The 22,669-nt window shown below is 42.9% G+C and overlaps 1 protein-coding gene and 1 pseudogene across 1 annotated transcript in view; both read left to right on the plus strand.

Moving 5' to 3' along the window:
* The window catches only part of LOC145413852 (carbohydrate sulfotransferase 4-like), a 610,328-nt gene that overhangs the window by 334,116 nt on the left and 253,543 nt on the right, over positions 1 to 22,669 (plus strand). The gene's annotated exons all lie outside the window — the stretch shown is intronic.
* LOC145413865 (5S ribosomal RNA) lies at positions 17,757 to 17,873 on the plus strand (annotated as a pseudogene).

Consider the following 22,669-nt stretch of genomic DNA (forward strand, 5'->3'; position numbering starts at 1 on the left):
TTTTCCCATTCTTCTTAATAGTGACATCTGTGACAGGTTTTATGGTGTAACAATTTGAAGTATTTGTTTTCTAGTTGAAGTGTTACCCTCGTTAACCTATTACAAGCCAGCACACTTCAATTTGCAGTGAACTAATGTGAATGACTTTTTCATCTGAGAGGAACTGCAGTTTTCTTTTTTAAATGAATGTGAAGTATATGCCATACTTAGTGATTCACCAGTAACTGGAGAATTCTTGCTCACAAATCAGCTAGTCATTCATTCTCAGAGAGATGTTGATTTATGTCAGAAATAAAATAGCAAGGTAAGTAATGCTTTGAAAGCAATAACTACTAAGGAGCTGTGTTAATTGCAGTACTGGACACAGTATGTTTTATTGGAAGTTATGAACATTCTACTGGCAACTAATTAATGTTACCTTTGTGGTGTGGAAAGTAAGTTTGGTATTTTGTCAAACTCACCATTACAGTTGAGGGTTATAATCATTTAACATTTGGGGATGAGTGGCAGTTGAGCACTACCATCATATCCATGGAAAACGAGATTTTGTGAAAAGTGATCAGAGCAGCAGTTTTGAGTGGCTTCAGATATGGCAGGATATAAAATTCCATTAGAGCCATTAATCAAAGAGTTTAACTTTTGTTGTGTTTGTATTTTTAAGGAAAACAAATTTATCATGATGATGATGACAGATTTATCATATTTTCAGAACATATGGAGTACAGTTTCAGGAAAACAGTATGATTCTACTCTCTTTGAGAATATTAACTAAAACTCTTAGTGTTCATCTCAAAACTGATGCTCTCTCACTGTGAAACCTGATGAACTGCATTGAGTTTCCATAATTATACCTCAACTATAAGGCTGTGTTCAAGTCTGTGATCCCACGCAACTAAGAGGGATAAATACGCAAAGTGGCGTGTTTATACATAGATGCACTTGAAGGTACTGTTGTGTTAACCATGTTTAATCTTGTCTGTGACACTACATAAGTATATACCCAATGACTGTACTCATTATGTATGACCTACCCTTGTGCATATGACACTATACCATCTAAAGACTTGTCATTCAGATGCCTGTGACCCTCATGTATATGCTGTTGTTAAAATAATGCTTGAACAGTAAGAACCAAAGCAGGTCAGTACTGTATCCTTATGTTCCAGCATACAGAGGATAAAATCATATATTGTTGATGGTGCTTATGAAAACAGTGACCTCATATTTCCTGTGTACTTTTGAATCACCAGCTACCTGCATTTTTTGTAGGCACTTCTTTACCTACGTACGAATAAAAAGTTGGAAAGATCTGGGTACGAAATTTGACATTTCAGTGTTATGTAGAAAATTACAGAAAGGTTATATGATGTAAATAGTTGTAGTTGTACAATAAAGGTAATGAAAAATTATGAAAATGATCATAAGCTAGTGGTTTAGGTCACTGCTTGTGTCTGGTTACATAGACAGCTCTTGTTTATTTTCTTTTGTAATTAGCATGAACCTTATGAGATTAAAGACTTTCCTCATTTTTTTCTTTTTAGTGAAAGCTTTTGTGTCACTCTGATTCTTCAAATGAAGTCTGGTTGTTTAGGACCAGAGGTGTCTATACCCTCAAAGAAGCTATTTTCCACAAATGAACTAGTATACACTCTGATGACAGGCTTTTCAACATGTCCAGTTACTGACTGTTGTTATGTACTTTTCAGTCAGTAAAAGTATAAATCAAAATTATAGTGAACTCTAACCTTTTTAAATGTTTGTAATAATTTAGTTTAACGTTGAAATTAAAGCAAATATTGATATGTTATTCAAAGGGTGTATTGTCCAATAAAACTCACTGTGTCTTCTTAATTGTGCCATGAATATACTCTTCATATTATAAACCGTATAAGGGATTATTCTATAAATTTAGAATGCAAACACCCATTTTTACCCCAAACTGATTATATTCATTATTGCCAAAGTATTTACATTCTGCAATTTTGAATGATTGTCAGTGGGGTTTATACATGTGTACCCTTTGTGTATGGGGTGCAAGCATTCATTTCTGCTGCCAGATACCCTGCAGGCTTGAATATTTGCTAAATTTTTGCTAAACCAGGTTGTGAGTTGTAAAATCATATTTGCTCATTATATTGAGCAGTAACATGTATGCTGAGTAGCCTTACTACATGCATATCAGGTAAACTAATTGTGTGTACAAGGATGTACCCTTTAAATGTAAGAGTATGGAAGCTTGGATTCCACATTTTTATGGAAGCTAACATAATCTTTGTTTTCTTTGTCGTTGAATTCAATTTGCTGATGTTTTCATTCCTTTAGTGAAAGCACCTTATTCAACTTGATAGCCTCAACATAATGCTTATTGTTCCAGTATATGATTTATGTACTGGTCATCCTTTGTACACAAATTATCTTGCCTCTTTAACTTTTGTTTCTTCATGTGGCATTTTGTAATATTGTAAAAAAAAAAAAAAAAAAAAACATACACCAAAGTTTTTGTATAGTCATAGTAGGCACCAGTATTTTATTTCTTTATTTGCAAGCTTTACTTGCAAATATATTTCCATTGATCATATTTAAAATGATTTTCATAGTTAGGATTTTGTCACATGCAATACCTGAGTGGAGTTCTTTATTAACCAAGCCAAACATTTTTTAGGTGAATGCAAACCTGTATTGCATATGATGATTCCCAGTGGAACAAAGTTTGAACTAGCATAAAAGAAAGTGTAATTCTTAAGGTAACTAGAAGTTTTCTGGTCTACAGGTGTGAGGATGTTGAGTTCATGAAAATAGTAATGTTCACTTTAATCTCCTGACATTTGTAGCATTAAGTTAAGCTGCTGAATAACAAAAAGCTACTTGAAAAAAGCTTTCCATATCATGTTGATCATGATTGCTTTTGAAAGCTATGTGTAAAAAAAAAAAAAGCTCAAAATGACAAAATGCAAAAAACTTCATTGTATGTGTGCTTCTGTATACTTTCTCATTTAATTTCTTAATCACGCTAAGGGGCCTCAATGCTTATGGTAAAAGGAATGGAGAACGACAACTAAAGTTTTTGTATGAACAAAAAAAAAAAAATGTAATAAAAATTTGCAAATTTATCACTTGTTTATTATGGGTACCATTATCTTGGCTACATAAGGAGGTGCCTTATAAAATTAATCCAGAAGCTGATGTCCCTTCACCAAAGGAGGGATGTATGTTGAGAGGAAATTCGTGGATGCTTGAGATATTATTGAACCAGCTCCGAAATTATTCAGAAAATATAGCAGTTACAGTGCATGACATCAATATTTGCATTTTTTTAATGTTAGCAAATAGTTTGTGAAGTCAAACATATTCAAGAGAACTTTGGGAGGGATGTGATGGCATTGGTGTTGAATCCATGTACTCTCATGTAGTTTGGCACAATCGGGGAAAAAGGCTTTCAGTTCACTGAGTTTAAGTGAAGAAGTATTTAATGTAGCTTTGCTAGAATGAGACAATGGACTGATGGCATTGCCTACAGTTGGCATGTGAAACTTCTAACATGCCAAAACCGTAGTTGGACAGAAAATATTGCAAAGTCTTGAATACTTAAATATGCAACATTGGTTGGTGGTAGGTGGTGGCGACCATCATCCACTCACTTGATGTAGTGCTGCCTACTTTTTCTTTCTGCTTTATTATTCTTTTTCTGCATCTGTCCTCCTCCCTTCCTATTTCTACTATCTTTTCCTGTCACTTTTTATTCCTCTTCTTTCCTCTTTGGATGGCTTTACGATGAGTGACAAGCCTAATGGTTTCCTGTAAGCCAGGAAACCATTTACAATGCTAGGTGGTAACCATATAACTAACCTTTACGTGTTCCGTACGTGTCGACGAGTGGGTTGGCAGAGGGTCCGTTCCCTTTCATGTAAAACAACTCGGTGACAAATGGCCTCCCCTTATGGGATTGTGGCATCTTGCTGTAGATATACAGATAGGTCATGGTTGGAGCTCTAAGATTACAGAAACTTTATATGTGGTGCTGACAAGGAGTCTACATATAATGGCACAGGTGGAGCTAAGCAGTTGCAATGTCCAGCCAGGAACCAAACCACCTCGTATCACCTTCCACCTTGCTGTGATGAAGGACCCTTGGTCCAACCCTAGCAAGGCACTATTTACCCCAAGGGTGACAGTTTCCCACTCTGTGTAATGTACCATACTGTACTTGTCATCTTGGGAGGGGGGGGGGGGCTTCAGAGACATCAGCTGGGTCTTGTGTGTAATGGAGCTCTCATTGGGTACCTTCATGAACTCCATGGTAGTACGTGGAGGTTTGGTTGCTGGATAGACACTGCATTTGCATCTCCACTCAGCTCTCCCCGCTGAGGGGGATCGCTTAGACATGGTGGCGGGGCTTGAAGCATGGCTAGCAGTGCCACCTACTCTGGTGACTTGCCTACTTTCATAAGGTTCGGTATTTGTCAGCCTTGTAGTCTAAACACTCCCTCTGCATCACTGGTAGAGAAGGCCTGCTGTGATGTTGCCCATCCCCACCCATTTTCTATCCTGGGCATTTTTATTTTTTATTTTATTTAATTTTTTTTCATTTTATTTTTTTTGTCTCCCCACTTGTTTGCTGTACATGGCGTCCCATAATGCCAGGAGATGGGAGTCCTGGAGGCTGAGCAATGCTTCACGGTGTGCCCTGCAGCTAGCAATACACTTCTTTGGTACCTTATTCTGGCTAGACGGGTGGTCTGGTTGGGCCTGATTAGGTCAATCAGCTGGTCATGCATTAGCTTGGCTAGTGGGTCAGGCGGGTACTGGGGAACCTGGTGGCTCCCATCGTCATAGAGTCACCTTTGTCCGGGCCCCCCGTTGGTTATCTGTGTATACTCATTCCCTACCTCTGGGGTTGCCAGTGGTATTATCCCTGGCATCTTACCTCCCCTTGTTGGACTCCATGGTGGGAGGATGGGGGAGGTGAATGACATCTTAATCAATCATATGGCTACCTTTTCTGTTACAACCCGAACCTCTGCTCCCCATGCCGTCTCAGTGTTTTCCTCTTCTTGCCCACGTCCCTCTTTTGTTACCCTACCTGAGCTCTTTAGTCTGCCTGCCTGGACAAAAATTTTTACCGTTCGTGCCTCTGCTTCCTCTTGCGGGTGATGACCTGAAATTTCACCTACACTTGCTTTCTCATGTAGGCCAGGACGTTTCTTTCCACTCCTGGTGTGATGGCTCCCGACTGGTTACTGTTCAATCTCACGGATTCTTTGGGTCTTCTATCTCTGTGGCGAGGGATGTCTGCCTCAATTCCAGCTACGGTTCAATCTTCGTCCCTCCCCAAGTTAAGATTGGCGACCATCCATTTTCTGCACGTAACACCAATATTCAAACCATCCTGGAGCTCCAACAGCATTCCATCAACTCTGTTTCATGCTTCACACTCCCTGTGACTACTTGTCACAAAGTCGGCAAACATAGTCCATATACGTTTTGACAGTTGCACACTCAACACTCGTGTTATCTTGGGGGTATCCATATTCCTGTGCAAGAACATTTTCCTCCTCCACACCAGTGTTGGTTGTGTTGATGTTCTGGGCACCCTGCAAAGTTTTACAAGTCTGCTCTCACCTTCCCCCTGTGTGGTCAGAGTGGCCTTTCCAGGGATGCTTGTTCCACCACTACCCGGTGTTGTCCTAACTGTCATGAACTGCACTTGGTTTTGTATAGGGGATGCCCAGCCTTCCATTTTGAATCCAGGGTTGCTAAAGTGCGAGCTTAGCTGGGACTTTCCTTACGTGAAGCTCATCACAAGGTTCATCTTCGTGGTTTTTCCATCTCCAACTCTCATTTGCAGCATCTATGATTCGTCCCATCACTCAGGTGTCTACTGTCTCTCGACCCTCCCTCTGGAGTCCTGCCCTCTCCCTCTCCTGCTGTCCTCTCCACTTCATCTTCTTCCTCCCTCCCTCTCTCTCCTCTTTTTCCGTCCAAGACTTCTGTACCTTCATCTTTTCCCTCCTCTGGGCCTTCCCGGTCTCCGTCCTCTGCCCTCTCTTGTGTCTCAGCCTCTGTCCCTGTCTCCAATTCTTTCTCTGCTCTTGCTTCTCTTCATGATTCTCCTTCCCTCCTTGTTCCTCGTCTCCCCCCCCCCCCCACCTCCAACCACTGCAAACTCTCGGTCCTTTTCCCCATCCCCTTCTCTTCCTGTAGGCAAATGTCCACTTGTTCGCACGTCCACCATGCCTCACATCCCTGGTCTCTCCTCCTCCTGTCCAGCCTTCCAAAAGTTTCCTGTGCTCAACTCCCCCACCCCTGACCACGTCCTCTTCTTTGTCAACCTGTCAGCACCCTCACGTCATCTCGACAGTGTTCACCATCCCATCTCTTCTCACTCAGATACAGAGACAGTTCATGACATTGTCTCCAACATTCGCCACACTTCCTCCACGTCCTTCCTTGCTTCTGTGGATGTACAGTACATCCACGTCATTCTTCCTTCCCCCTTTCTCCTGTTCCTCCTTCCCCACCTGCACCTCCCACTCCCCCCAACTCTGTCTGTCCCTCTCCCTCTGTGATTTGTTTCTTACTTTTCTCCTATTCCTTTAGTCCTCGATCTCCCCATGCCTCCCGGATATTCTCACCCAGATCGTCATGTGCACCCGCCACCTTCTTCCAGGTCTTAATTCTTGTTTCTCCTCGTGACCCTTCTACAATGGAATGTACGTGGTTTTTTCGTCCCATCGTCCTTCCTTACGATACCTCATATCCGTTCATGATCCTCTAATTGTATCTCTCTAGGAAACTTTTCTTCATGCTTCCCTTATTCCTATTCCAGGTTTTACTCTTCTTGGTTCCCCTCCTCCTTCCTCTGCTGCACTTCTCATCCTTAACACTGTTCCTTTTGAACCCCTTTCTGTTTTTTCCTGTATCACTCATGCTTCCGCCTGTCTTTCTCCTTCGCCGTTGGGCCACTGTCTGCTCTCTTTATTTCTCTCCCTCTATTCCTTTTGCCTTTTCCTCCTTACTTTATTTTCTCCTCTGATTCTCCTCCTTGGAGACCAGTTGCCGTCAGACCCTTTAGGGGGACTCAGTGGTCACCCATCGAGGACATGCCCGTTACAGCACTTTGGTCTCGTATCCGTAGAATCTGGTAGGCATAGCCTGCGTCCGGCACCTGTTCTTTCTTTAGATGGTTGTTCTGTAGGTGACGCTTCTTTGGCTGCTGAAACTTTAGGTAATTATTTTAGTCTTGTAAGCACAGGGTCCCATCTTCCTCCAGGTTTTCACCGTCTTAAATCTCTCCAAATCTGTCCCGATTTCTTTTACCGTGTCTGCCGAGGGGGCTATTAACCCCTTAACCTCAGGGCGTCACTTTCGTGACGCTTGGGAGCAAGGGATCATACCGCGGGGCGTCGCTTTTGTGATTCTGGGTTATTTTGAATTCACCCGGGCTTCCAAGTGGGGGCTTGTATCATCTATCAGTACTGCCAATGTCCAACACTAGTCAGCACTCCTAATCTCATCTGTACTCCCATCCATTGTTGACAATTTAGCCATTTCTCCCCGTTCTTGACTCCCCTCCCTACCCCCCCTCCATTACCCTATCCTCTCGCCTGCCCGGCCGTGCTACGCTAAGTAAATCTTCCCTGGAATTTTTCACTGATTTCATCCATTGAAATAAGCCCTATGTCCTATTCTTATATCAAATAATATATATAAGAAAGAAATAAGGTAAGTGAGAGTGCCATACACCTGGAATTGGCTAATTATCACCTGACAACACCTCATGTGCACTCGTTCGCTAATTTTCGCGGTTTTTTTCCCCTTGAAATATGCCGTATAATATATTTTCATAATAAATATACATGTAAGGAGGGAAGGGAGAAGCCTAAGTGATATTTACATTCACCTGGAACTACTTAATTTATAATGTATTGTCTAGATTTCCTGCCAATCATATCAGTGCTAGACAAAGCTGTTTCAAGATCTAACATTGGTAGCTCTGAATATATATCTCCTAAGTAGGCCTCTAATCTATTTTCGTAATAAATATACATGTAAGGAGGGAAGGGAGAAGCCTAAGTGATATTTACATTCACCTGGAACTACCAAATTTATAATGTATTGTCTAGATTTCCTGCCAATCATATCAGTGCTAGACTTAGCTGTTTCAAGAACCAATATTGGTAACTCTGAATAACCCCTAAGCAGGCCTCCACGCTGGCCCTCCGTTATCAGTTTACTCTCATCTTCCGAAGGGAGGGTACGTATGTTTCTTCTTGCTGACTTCAAGGCCTTTTTTCACCCCCATGCAAAGGGCCCTGTGACCTTTACCCCCTACTAAACCTCGTGTGGAAAGAGGTAAAGGGCTGACAATTGATAAAAGAGTGACTACGATCTTTCTATTGAGTAAAACAGTGCAAGTGGAATTGTAAATAATGTGTAAATAATGTGTAAACAGCAAGTGAAAGTAATGAATGTAAATATACGTGAACAATGGAAAATAGTTTTATAAGTTATTTCAAGTGACAGTGCACAACACAGTGTAAATAAAATAGAAATGTAAATAACGTAAATAAAATAGAGAACATAAATAGAAATGTAAATGAGTAGTATTATAAGAATACGAGTATATACCCTAGGAGTAATGAAAGTGAAAGTTTCACTCTAGCATGTCTGAATGCTATGAGTTATGAGAGTGAAGATGAAAGTGACATTCACTGTCAATGCCAGTATACAGGACGAGAAAGTGAACGCTACGTATTTTACTGAAAGAAATTGAATCCCTACAGTGACAATAAATTAATACTACTGAAGGAAACTTATGGATAAAGACTGTAGATATATATAAGTGTTATATAGTAATAGAAATATAAAGTGTGAGGGGTTTTATGAATAATAAATGACAGAGTAACAAAAGCGAACTAGTGCCAGTGCGACGATCAGACGCGCTGGTAATTTCCATTGCTTTCACAGGTTTTTTTTTTTAGTATGGATCCCAAACTACTTGAAAATTGTAGAATAGTGTTTATAGTGTTTGTATCTGGCTGTGGTAATCATATTACGGGTTGTCGGGAAGTGTAAAGTGGAGACTTCGTTACCCTACTTCAGAGGTCTCCACAAGTCCTACGGTAACCGACGAAGGCTCAACAATCATTCCAGGAGAAAGCTGAAGGTATGTGCCATAAGCATATGTAATTTTATTATTCTAGGACTAATAACTGATTTTTGGCAAATATTTTTTGAGAGTCTGTCGGAGCCCAAATAACCCCGCGGCACACGCAAGTCATTGGTAAACAAGCCCGCGGTGTAGGGGTTAATGCTCCTTTCACTCTCCGTGAGTTGTCGTCCACACTTCTGTTGTGTAAAGATTCCAGCAAGGGTCTCGATGGTATTCATTATAGTATGTTAAAACATCTCTCTCCCTGTGCCACATCTTTTCTTTTGGCCCTTTACAACAGCATTTGGTCTGAGGGTTTCTTTCCTCCTGGCGTGTGGCGATCATCCTACCATTTCTTAAGCCTGTTAAAACAGGTCAACTTCCTCAAGACTACCGTCCCATTGCTCTGACCAGTCGTTTATGTAAACTGCTTGAACGTACGATCAACCGTCGCCATATGTGGCATCTTGACTCCCGTTGTCTTCTTTCCCCCTTACAGTTCGGATATTGCAAAGGTCGTAACACTTGAGATCCTCTCCTTCGTCTGGAGTATTTTATCCGCTTCACCAATACCATGATCACAAGCATCACAGTCCAGGATTAGGGTACGGCAATACTGGAGCACTGGCCAAAGCATGCTTGAGTTGGTCGAAGGCCTTCTGAGTCATGGCAGTCCACATTAACTCCGGCCCCTTCCCCAACAACTTGTGCAGGGGTGCAGCTATCGTTGCAAAGTCCTTGACAAAACACCGATAGCAGGTGCACAAGCCCAGGAAACTCCGTAGCTCTCTCACACAAGTTGGAACTGGCCAGTTTTCCACAGCTGCAACCTTCTCTGGGTCAGTATGGACGCTGCCCTCGCCTACAATGTGTCCCAGGTACTTTACTTCCTTCTGAAACAGGTAGCACTTCCTGGGGTTCAGCTTCAGTTGCGCTGCACGGATCCTGTTCAACATCTCGAACAGCCTCTCCAATTCCTAGTCGAAAGGCCGTCCAAACACAATTACATCGTCCAGATGGATAAGAGCTGTCTGCCAGTGCAGGCCTTCCAGTACACGATCCATTAGACGCTCAGAAGTAGCTGGAGCATTGCATAGGCCAAAAGACATCACCTTAAACTGCCACAAACCCCGCCCATACGAAACGGCTGTTTTCTCCTTGTCCTTTTCTGCAACCTTGACCTGGTGGAATCCTGACTTCAAGTCTAGGGTTGAGAACCACTTGGCACTTAACAGAGCATCCAGGGTGTCATCAGTTCTTGGCATGGGGTATGCATCCTTCACTGTCACTTCATTCAGGGCTCGATAATCTACACAGCACCTTACTGTGCCATCCTGCTTCTTTACCAGAACCACAGCTGATGCCCAAGGACTGCTGGACTTTTCTATTACTCCCTGACTTTGTAGATTCTCCATCACCTTCTCCATTTATTGCCATTGGGCTGGCGCCATCCTCCGTGCCGACTGTTTAATCGGGCGGTGATCCCCGGTGTCTATATTATGCTCCACCAGATCTGTGCATCCTAGGTCTAGGTCTCCGGTGGAGAAGACATTTGCAAACTTCGTCAGCAACCGCCTCAACTTCAGCACTTGTGAGCCATCCAGGCACTGCCAACTCCTTGAAAATTGGTCTTGTAAATGGTCTGGAAGATACCCAATTTCTTTAACTAAATTCCTTTTACAAGCCTTCCTCTGATGCCACTTAGGGTCCACCGCCTGGCACAGTCCCAGAATTTCTCCCTCGTTGATATTCTGTGGCTCACGGGAGAAACTGGTCACCACAACCGTCACATCACCCGCACCTGCTTCCACCAAAGTTCTCCCCGCACCTTACATCAGGCTCCACTACCCCCAAACACTTGTCAAGAGCCACTAACCTTGCACTGAAGCAGTAGTTCTGTTTTGGGGGGTATCACTGTAGTGCGGAGCGCCCTCACCTCACCACCAGAACTGGTACATCACTGCCATGACCGGAACCAAAGAGTACAGAGAAAGATAAGAGGGACAGTCACACCATCCCCGTACAACTCTGAGTGACAGTGGCGCCCTAAGCAGCGGGCGCGGAAACAGAGCTGAAGAATGTAAACATCATGCGGGGCGGTCGGTTTTGTGCTCACCTGGTTTACTCACTTGGTGCTGTTAACTGCAGAAATTCTAGGCAAAAAAAGGCCTGGATTATCCTTTTTTCGATTCCCGAAGGACAAGGAAAGGTGAGTGATATATTGTCAATCACATTTTATCTAAGTTCACGCTGATGAAGTTATCAGAAATGTCGATCTGGTTGGTTATTCTCTCATTGTTGCTGTGGTATTTAATTAACCGTGTTTTATCTAGAAACAATAAATGGTTACTGAGCGTTGTTTAAGAGTATTGGGCCCTTTTTATGTTGCTCATGCTATTTTATTTCTTGGTGTTTTATCTATAGACTACTGTGGTTACTGAGTGTTGTTAACTTATAGGTCAAGGGGATGGGTCCCAAAAGCTACAGGGGTAATGTCTTTCAAGTTGAAAGGTGAAACACAAGTACAAAGTTTCACAGGGTTAGTTGTTGAAACTCTAAGTTGAAGTTATTTGCGCCATTACAGTAGACTTTAATCAGTATTTACCAACACTAGAATAATTGCTATCGGCCTGGGCGAGGTTTGTCGTGCTTGCACTGTAATGGGTGTATAAAAGACAGCGTTGCTTAAGGTAGAGCGGGGATTTTCTCATTGGCTCAGTGGTAACGTGCGCGCGTATGAGGCGCGACGGCCTGATTTCAAATCCCGGCAGCAGTGATTAATTTTTTAATGCTAGGTGTTTTAGGGTCGGCTTCCCGTCCCTCTAACGCCTAGTGTGTAGCTGGGTTCTCTTTCTAGACCGGAGCTTAGACAAATAGGTGAGAGGCAGGACACAAAAACTCAAGGCAACAACCTTACATGTGTATTACTAAATTCTACAGTGGAACGGGTAGATGTCACGAATACAGATATACTGGACAAACATAATTCTTAGGCCTAGATATGGGTTATTAGTATCGCGCAGGATACTACTCAGGTTAAGGTCGGGTAAGGTGAATAGCATTTAGGGCGGAGGGGTTATATACTATTATTGCAGGAAGTCCAAGTTTTATATTATTGGTGGAGTTGGTGGTACTCTTTCACGGTTGGTAATTATTACTTTAACGCTGGGGTCTGTGTATGATCTCAGTATGATGCGGCGTTATTAGCTGGTAGCGTATTCACTGTAAGAGACCCGAATTTCACTGCCTTGCCATGTTCACGGTTTCACTATTACTTTTACTAAACTCCACCACTCTTTTACATTGTCACTGATGCTTTTCTCACTGCCTTCCTTTATACTGTCAATTCACTGCTCTGCCTTCACTTCACTAGGTCATGGACACTGCTTTCACTGTCACTCTTTTCGGGTCTGGGCGTCGTGGCGGTCAGGTACAAGGGCGGCGGAAGTGACTCAGTCTCACTACTGATGGGGCTGGGTCTCGCCGGGGGCATCTGTGTTCAGGGGCCACGGGACACGCATAGGGGCTTCCTCTCTTGTCCAGGGATGCTGGTGGCAAAGGGTCCCGCACTTTCAGGGCTTGGGGCGGGAGTTTGGCCCTCGGGGCTGGGGCCGAATAGCTGCCTGAACTTCTCACTCAAGCGCCTGACGGAGGACGAAGATCTACGTCTGGGTGTAGGGAGGTCCCGCCCGGGGGTCCTGGGGGCAGTCTGGAGGTCCCGAGGGCTGCGGTCCCCAGTGTTTGGAGATGCCGTCAGGAGGGGGCTGCGGCGTCGGCCTACGTCGGGGTCCGTCAGCGAGTCCTCTCCGGATCCGGCTGCAGGGAGAAGAGCCCGGTGGAAGTCACAGGGCCTCTCCAGTACTCCTCCAGGCTGGGGGCTCCCTTTGAGTCGTAGGTTGGTGAACCGGAGGCAGCACTGACGGAGGAGCAGCTACAGGCCGTCTCCTGCCATAGGGCCAGACTACTGGCCGTGGGCTTCTGGGGGCGCGACTGCAGGCCGTCGCTAAGGCCCAGCTACTGGCCGTGGCCTGGGAGAGGGAGCGGCTACAGGCCGGCTCAGGGGCACCTTCAGAGCGGCTACAGGCCGTCTCCTGATTCCCTCTGGAGCGGGTACAGGCCATCCTTTTGCGGGAGGGTTGAGCGGCTACAGGTCGTCTTGAGGGGCACCTTCAGAGCAGCTACAGGCCGTCTCCTGATGAAGGCAGGAGCGGCTACAGGCCATCTCCTGCTTGCCTCTGGAGCTGCTGCTGGCCGTCTCCTGTAGGAGGGTCGAGCGGCTACAGGCCATCTCGTTAGGGGCACCTTCAGAGCAGCTACAGGCCGTTTCCTGATGAAGGCGGGAGCGGCTACAGGCTGTCTCCTGTTTTCCTCCAGAGCAGCTGCAGGTCTTCTCCTGTAGGAGGGTCGAGCGGCTACAGGCTGTCTCGTTAGGGGCACCTTCAGAGTGGCTACAGGCCGTCTCCTGACGAAGGCGGGAGCGGCTACATGCCGTCTCCTGTTTTCCTGCAGAGCAGCTGCAGGTCTTCTCCTGTAGGAGGGTTGAGCGGCTACCAGCTATCTTAGGGGTGCTGACTGGTGCAGGAGTAACAGCTCCACCCCGTGGTTAGTTGTGGTCAGCTCGCCCAGAAGGTAGTCTCGTATTCCTGCTATGGTGGCGGAGGGCAAGCTCCGGGTCATAGGGGCGCGCGGCCCGGGCAGACTTATGTCGTTGTCGCCCTGAGTCCTAGCGCGCTGTAGGTGCTCCTCGGTGGGCTCCTTTTGGGGGTGTTAGGTCATCCTCCATGGCATTATACTGCATTTTAAATTTGTTAACTTTCAGTTGGTACTTTACATTGGTTGGCAGCGATGTGGGATGTGAGGTGAGGCCTTGAGGGCATTGATGGTGTTGTTGACAGCCTTACATCCCGAGGGTGAGCTGTCTGTGTGGTTCGCGGGCTCCCCCAGTGTTGTACGCTACCACGTGTGTTCGAAACTGACCAAATTAATCACCAGGGGAGAAAAGAGTGATGTAATGAGGTGTATTAAAGCCCGCGTTGCTCAGAGGCAAAGCGGGGATCCTCTCTTTGGCTCAGTGATAACGTGAACGCGTATGAGGCGTGAGGGCATGAGTTCAAATCCCGGCCAGAGTAGTGATTAATTTAAGTTTCAGTTGGTCCTTTACAGCGCCACTTGTTATGCTGTGCTTGAAATCCATAACCAGTTTGCTTGAATTCAGTGTATGACTGAACAGTGATGCAATGATCATCATCGATTTAGTAGGCCTCCCCGTACCCTTCTCCAAGGATTCCTTGGTTGAGATAAAATCTGCAAGGTTTTGCCCGCAAACTAATCTGTTTCATCTCCCTCTCCTGTCTGGTCTTTTTCTGCTACACTTGCGATCTCGTGGAGTCCAGTTTACCCTCTTGCTCCATCGGTTATCCTTCATGAACTTCATGGCTGGGATTATGCATTACAGTAATTGTATTGAAATATCCGTGCGGCAGGGTGAGCCAGACACCACCACCCCAGGAGGAGAGTATACGGGTGAATGATACCCACCCCACTAGGAGATGACAAGGAGGCTGGCTCACCTGTCACAGCTTCTTGGCAAGAGCGTCTTATATCGCGCCCCGACGCCCCTCTTCCCCGCAAGCAGACCAGCCGGCAGTATGCAGGAAAAGGACACTACACTCCGGCAGAGGGAACGCCCGCCAGAATCGGGGTGGGACTTGTAAAGAGAAGCTCCCAAGCAGACCCTCGGACGCCGAGTCCCCTGGACCGGTCTCCCTTTTGACAGAGGACTCAGGAGGAGCCTCAAGAGCTGCTATCCCCGACAAGGAGCAGCGGACGAGTCATCGCCGTCCATTAGTGCTGTCTCCAGGACAGGAGTCCCAGACCCAAAGGCCGGAGAGCAGCCTACCTCGGAGCTGTGACAATAGTCGGGCGTATCCATTGGGCGCCTTCTCCCTGCCTTCACAGCAAGGGCCCGAGAACAGCCTCCGTCAGAGCTGTAGCAGGAGCCGGGCATATCCTTTTTTATCGTACATATCCTTAAATTTGTGAATTGTTTTGGCACACACTTTCGTTCGGTAGTGCATTCCACTGATCAATTGCTCTATTTGGGAAACTAAATTTCCTTACGTCTTTATCGCCTTTTTTTTTTTTAATGCAGTTTTTTGCAGTGTCCTCTTGCTGATGCTTTCCCTTAGGTTATATACTCATTTATGTCTATTTTCTCCATCCCTGATATGCATTTATATAGCATAATCATGTCACCTCTTTTCCTTCTCTCCTGTAGTGTTGGCAGATTCAGTTTTTCTAGTCTTTCTGCATAGCGTAGATCCCTTAAGCTTGGTACCTATCTTGTAGCTGCCCTTTGTGCTTTTCAATCTTATCTATGTGTTTCTTTAGATGACTCCAGACTACTGATGCATACTCCAGGGTTGGTCTGATGAATGATGTTATTATCTTAGCATGTCTTCAGTTATGTATGTGAATGCTATTCTCATACTTGCAAGCAATGTATACATGTTACGTGCCTTCTCACTGATGTGGTCAGCCGGAGATAGTCTGTTATTGATAATCACCTATACTACGTTTTTTTTTATGGAGGCGAAGATGCACTTGACAGGTTGATGATTGGCTGAATGCACCATGTCCAGAAAATATTTACTAACTCAAATTTCCCCCTCAGATATTTGTTGTCAGTTAATAATGCCAGATTATCAAGTAATGTTGCATTCAGCCAGAAATCACGTATCTGTCCAGTGCATCTTCGCCTCGATAAAAAAAAAAAAAAAAAAAAAAAAAAAAAAAACAGTATAGGAGGTAAGGTAACTTATTTTCCTACAGTATTCAAATTACTGGAACTTTTGGGCAGCACCTCGTATATCCACCCATTATCCAATCCTACGCTACCCCATGAGAAGCGTAGGAGCCCGGGGCTAGGCGTTATATATATATATATATATATATATATATATATATATATATATATATATATAAATCATCCGGACCTCCTATCTCACCCTAGGGGAAGGTGAGTAGTAATGTCGAGTGCCCACGCTTCCATTCACTCATCATTCAAGCCATCGAAATCCTGGCTTCATCAAATAGGCCAAAAAACACTTCACCACTTACTGTAGCTTCACATATACCTACCTATCTGATACAAGTCAATCCGAAAGCTGTCACGTTAAAAAGGGGTGCCGAATCCCTCGTTATGCGCTTCTCCACACAAAATTCGTCCAGCCAGTTCGGTCTCCTTGTCAGCCCCTTAGCCTCAACAACTTCCATAACTCTCTTCCTCATAGACTCATCCACCATATCCCTCCACTTCTTGGCCTACCTCGCCTTCTCCCTCCTTCAAATTCGCTGAAATACCTTTTACACCACTCTATTGTCATCCATTCTCTCCACATTACCAAACCATATCAGCGCACCCTCTTCGATTCTGGTGTCCACAGACTTCCTTACTCCGCATCTTTCACGAATCACATTATTCCTTATGCTATCCACTCTCTGTACTCCACATACATATCTCTGCAGTCCTATCTCCACTGGTCATACTCTTGACTTTTATTTTTCATGCCACACCAAAGTCTCACATAAAGTTGGCATTAACAGTCCTTCATGTAGGCCTCGCGCAGCTGCTACATTCAAGCCTCCGTTTTTTAAGGCCTTCATAGCACCAGCTACTTTCCTTCCTTGTGCCACTCTGATTTCTACTTCTGCATTTTCTCCTCTCTTCTAATCACTGTACCCAAGTATTTGAACTCTCACCAAATCCAGTCTCTCTCCATTCACTAGGAATCACCTTCTCTCAATAACCATCACTTTACCCTTTTCTGCATTTACTCTCATGGTACGACGCTCAGTCATTCATTCATCTAATCCTGTTTTGCCCCATGAGAAGCATAGGAGCCTGGGGCTAAGCAAGTCGGTCCTGAATGATGAGAGTAATCAGCCTCGCTCATCCCCGAGTGGCATTAAGTGAGCAGTAAACCCCAACAACCCGTTGGATATAAGCCTACACAGGCAGAAGTGCCTTACCTATTAAACCACCAGGCACCATAATTTGGCTATATGGTTACCACCCAGCACAGTAAATGATTTCCTGGGTTACAAGAAACCATTTGGCTTGCCACTCAATGTAGAGACCATAAGGCATCAGGCATCACTACAGTAAGTGAGTGGATGATGGGTGCCCACACCTACCACATTATATATATATATATATTCACACACACACACACACACACACACACACACAGAGGGAGTCATCGGGGGTAGAAGTCCGTCATCGGCGCTCCGTACCAAAACAACACGGCCAGTGGCATTACCTAAATTAGTATCTTTGAATGAGTCAAGCTCTGTACCAGGTTAGACTAAATGATTTTTCATTATTAAAAGGAAAAGAAATAATAAGTTTAAACAAGACTGGTTCAAATAGAACAAAGAACCACGAGGAAAAAAAAATGCGCCGAGTCTGCTGGGTTTGTTTAGACTACAGCAACACGGGGAAAGTGTACATACTCTAAGTACATACTCTGTTCATTTAGTATTACAAAATGGATACATACTTCAGTAAAACAAATTTGGAAAAGAAAAGGGATAAAAGTAAAAAGCAAAATGATACCACGTTGAGTACACCGCTTCCCGTTCGATCAGCGAAGTTAAGCAACGTTGGGTCTGGTTAGTACTTGGATGGGTGACCGCCTGGGAACACCAGATGCTGTTGGCTTAACGTTCTCCCTGCGTGTCGAGTGGGGTTGGTGGAGGATTAGTGCTCCTCCCTGTAAAACAATTAACTCTAAGCCCTTGGCCACCCCGTTTGGGATACATGGCGTCTGGCAATGAATGAATGAATGATTTCTACCAAGAACTGGTTGAAGTGGAGACTCACAATAGACTGGTTGAACGTGTACACAAACTAGAAATGGCTTTCAAAAATGAAATTGATGAAATAAAGAAGCAAATGCACTTGCAAAAGGAAGAGACAGAAAAACTAGGAAGGGAGGCCAATAAGAAAGACACAACCATCAGTGAACTAACAGTGGAATTGAGTACGCTTAGGAAGAAAGTGAGTGAAATGGCAAGTACAGTAGTCAATCACGAGAGTGTTATGGAAGAGTTCAAGTATAACACAGAAACAATTAGGCAAGCAAGCAGTCTTATGGACCAGAGCAGTGATATTGAGGAGAAGATAACACAGGTGAATGAAGCTGTGCAAAGCTACAAAAATGAGGTAGAAACCACGTATGCTGAAATGGTGAAAGTAAAGAAAGACTTAGAAACAAGGGTGGAGGAAAAAAGCATTAAAAAGGAAGTGAAAAGAATAATCCAAAACAATCCAAAGTTAGTCAGAGATTCAGTAGAGATAAACAAATCAATAGTAATCACTGGTATAGAAGAGGAAGAAGTTAAAAACAAGATCACTAGAGACAAAAAGGAGATGGGAAATGTAATGAGCTTACTGAAAGAAGTATCAGAGGAAATCTGTAGTAAAGACATAGAGGAACACAAAGGGTTAGGGAAATACGAGAAAAGCAAGACAAGACCTCTAAAGGTGACTTTCCAGAGTGTAAACACTGTGGAAGAGATACTAAAAAATGCAAAGAATCTTATGGAAAAAGAGGAGTTCAAAAATGTATGGATAAAAAGATGCCTAACACAAGAGGAACTGGAATTACTGAAAGAGAAAAGGGAGGAAGCAAAAACAAAAAATGAGGGAAGATCAGAAGAGGAGAAGAAGAAATTTTTTTACAAAGTAATAGGATTGCAGGTACGAAAGTGGTACACAAACAGGATGGAAGAAAAAGGAGGAAGGTAGTAGAACCATGTCATGACAAGTATATAAACAAGATGATAAAGTTGATGTACTCAAATGTGGATGGAATGGTATCTAAATTACTAGAGATGAATGATTATGTCAGAGAAAATGAACCACAAATAATATGCCTAACTGAAACAAAATTAACACCAAGGATATCCAATGACATACTAAACTTAGAGGAATACAATATATGGAGAAGAGACAGAAATTTAAAAAAGGAGGAGGAATTATAATATTAACTAAGAAAAATCTAAAAGTCAAGGAAATAAAACTAGATATACCATCACAAGTAGAACTGATTGCAGTAGAGATCGACACATCTGAAGGTAAAGTAATTGTAGCCAATTTGTACATGCCACCCAGATCAAACACCTGGGAAAGAGACGAATATGAGGACCTGGCAGAGAGTACAATTCAGAGTATAAGATCATTGCTACATAAAATGGAAGAGAAATCGGAAAGAATTATACTAACTGGGGACTTCAATACAAATATAAATTGGAATACTCTAGATATAAATAGCCAAGAAAGCTGTTGGGACCAAAAGCTCCTGGATCTCGTACAAGAGTTTTTCTTAACACAACATGTGAGGGAAACCACCAGAAAAAGAGGACTTGATGTACCTTCAGTGCTAGGTCTAATATTTACTAGGCAAGAAAATGATATTGACAGTTTAATATATCACCCTCCACTCGGCAAAAGCGATCATGCAGTACTAAATTATAACTTCAGGATAGCATATGACATAGTAAACAGCAATGACAGTTACAAAAAGAGCCTAAACTATAATAAGGGAAATTACCAAGACCTAAAGAAGTATTTCTTAGAAGTTGATTGGGAAAATGAGCTTAGAGGACAAGATTTAAATGCTGTATATAAAAAATTTTGTGAATTTTATGAAACAGGAGTCCAGAAGTACATCCCACAGCACAAAGAAGCAAATAAGAAAATACAGAAATGGTTCAATACAGAATGTAAAAAATCAAAAGAAAGAAGAGATTTGTTGTGGAATAGATACAGAAGACACAATAGTGAAAGGGCATATAATAATTACAAACAGGCAAGAAACGACTATACAAGAATAAGGAGGGAAGCCCAAATACAGTTTGAGGAGGATATAATAAATAAAAGTAGTGATCAACCAAAGCTGTTTTACAGCTATATCAGAAGCAAAACTAAAGTAAAAGATATAATACAATCCATTATGGACGAGGGAATCACTTATACACAAGAGAAAGATATTTGTGAAGCACTAAGAATTTCCAATTAGTTTTTACAGAAAAAATTTTTGAGAGGGACTATGTGGAACATGCATGTCCACACATACTACATACTACCAGATATACAAATAGCAGAAAAAGTAATACAGGAGGAGTTAAGTAGATTAGACAGAGGAAAAGCAAGTGGTCCTGATGAAATTTCATGTTGGGTATTACGAGAATGTGCAAAGTAGTTAAGTAAACCATTATTTTTAATTTTTAAGAAATCCTTGAGTCAAGGAAAACTACCTGATATTTAGAAAAAAGCAAATATTGTCCCCTTATTCAAGAAAGGAAATAGACAAAATCCTCTCAACTACCGACCAGTATCACTGACCAGTGTTGTAAGCAAGGTATTAGAAAAACTTATAAGAAAAGCTTGGGTAAATCATCTAGAAGAACACAGTATGATAACAGAAAGACAGTTTGGTTTCAGAAAAGGAAAATCATGTGTTACTAATCTGTTGAGCTACTATGACAGAGTAACAAACACAATACAGGAAAGGGAAGGATGGGTGGACAGTATCTATTTAGATTTCAAGAAAGCTTTTGACACAGTACCACACCAAAGACTTTTATGGAAACTGTACCATCAAGGAGGAATTCGAGGCAAACTGTTTTGTTGGATGCAAGACTTTCTCATAAAAAGAGAAATGAGGACAGTACTAAGAGGAAACTACTCATCATGGAAAGAAGTGACTAGTGGAGTACCACAGGGTTCAGTGCTGGCACCAATCATGTTTTTAGTGTATATAAATGATATAAACAGTAACACTGGAAATGAGAGCTATCTGAATATGTTTGCAGATGATGCAAAAATACAAAGGAGAATTACTAGCACAGACTCTTGTAGGGAGCTACAAGAAGAATTAAATAAACTTCATGAATGGAGTAGTACATGGCAAATGGAATTCAATGTGGACAAGAGTCATGTAATCAAGTTTGGTAAAAGTGGAAAAAGACCTGATTGGGATTATAAGTTAGGAAATAAAACCCTATACACATCAGAAAGAGAGAAAGACCTAGGTGTGATTATCAATAACAGACTATCTCCGGCTGACCACATCAGCGAGATGGTACGGAACATGTATACACTGCTTGCAAATATGAGAATAGCATTCACATACATACATGAAGACATGCTAAGAAGGATAATAACATCATTCATTAGACCAACCCTGGAATATGCATCAGTAGTCTGGAGTCCTCATCTCAAAAACCATATAGACAAGATTGAAAAAGTTCAAAGGGCCGCTACAAGATGGATACCAAGCTTAAGGGACCTAAACTACGAAGAAAGACTAAATAAACTAATCTACCAACACTACAGGAGAGAAGGAAAAGAGGTGACATGATAATGCTATATAAGTGCATATCAGGAAAGGAGAAAATAGACATAAATGATTACTTAACATATGGAGAAGCATCAGCAAGAGGACACTGCAAAAAACTGCATGAGAAGAGAGGTGATAAAGACATAAGGAAATTCAGTTTCCCAAACAGAGCAATTGATCAATGGAATGCACTACCGAATGAAATAGTGTGTGCCAAAACAATTCACAAATTTAAGGATATGTACGATAAATATGGTTTAAGACACGGGACAGTACGAGCTTGACTCATTCCTGTAAAGATACAATTAGGTACAATTAGGTAAGAACATATATCAATAGATACAGATATGTAAACTGGTGTTAGAACATTGACTCATGGGGTTGTCTGGTGGCCAGCCCAAGTTAATTTTGTGATTTTGTGCAACCCTATCTATGTCCATCAAGAGCATAGGAGCATGAGGGCAGGTTACTCAGTACTGACATTTATGGCAAGGGTGACCACTCAGGGTAAGCAGCATTATATTAGTACAAGTAACAGATTCTACACACAACACCCACCAGATATAAGCCCTCACAGGCTCAAACTAGCTGGAGCACTTAAACCCACTTAACCACCCGGCATCATCTGTGGTACCACCATAGTTACCGTAAACCCCTGCAAATAGATTATTAGGCATAAAGCATGGTAAAATCATAAACACACACAGGTCTAACTTCCACCAAATTATCAGCTGTTCAGAAGACTTGTAGCTACTGTGATGCATATCACTAAATTGTCACTACCGAGAAAAAAAAATATATATTACAGTAGTCATTCAGAACTATACTGAATCTCGAGATCATACTGAAGACAACTCTCACTAATGGTAAGCAAGACTTCGACAAAGTGGAACTGATGCAATCCTTTGTTTATGGGGTGATAAAAAGACAGGTCTATCTATCTATCTATTGCCAGACGCCTTAATCTCATTCGGGGTGGCCACAAACAGATCGCCTCCACGTCGCCCTGTCCCCCGCCACTTTACTGCTCTGCTCCCAGCTCACACACCCCTCTCATAAACCTCTCCACTCCATCCCTCCATCTCTTCCTTGGCCTCCCCCTCCCTTTCTT

This window comes from Coenobita brevimanus, chromosome 97 (genome assembly GCF_032717465.1).
Source record: "Coenobita brevimanus isolate Jiangsu-jjx chromosome 97, ASM3271746v2, whole genome shotgun sequence".
NCBI lineage: Eukaryota > Metazoa > Arthropoda > Malacostraca > Decapoda > Coenobitidae > Coenobita > Coenobita brevimanus.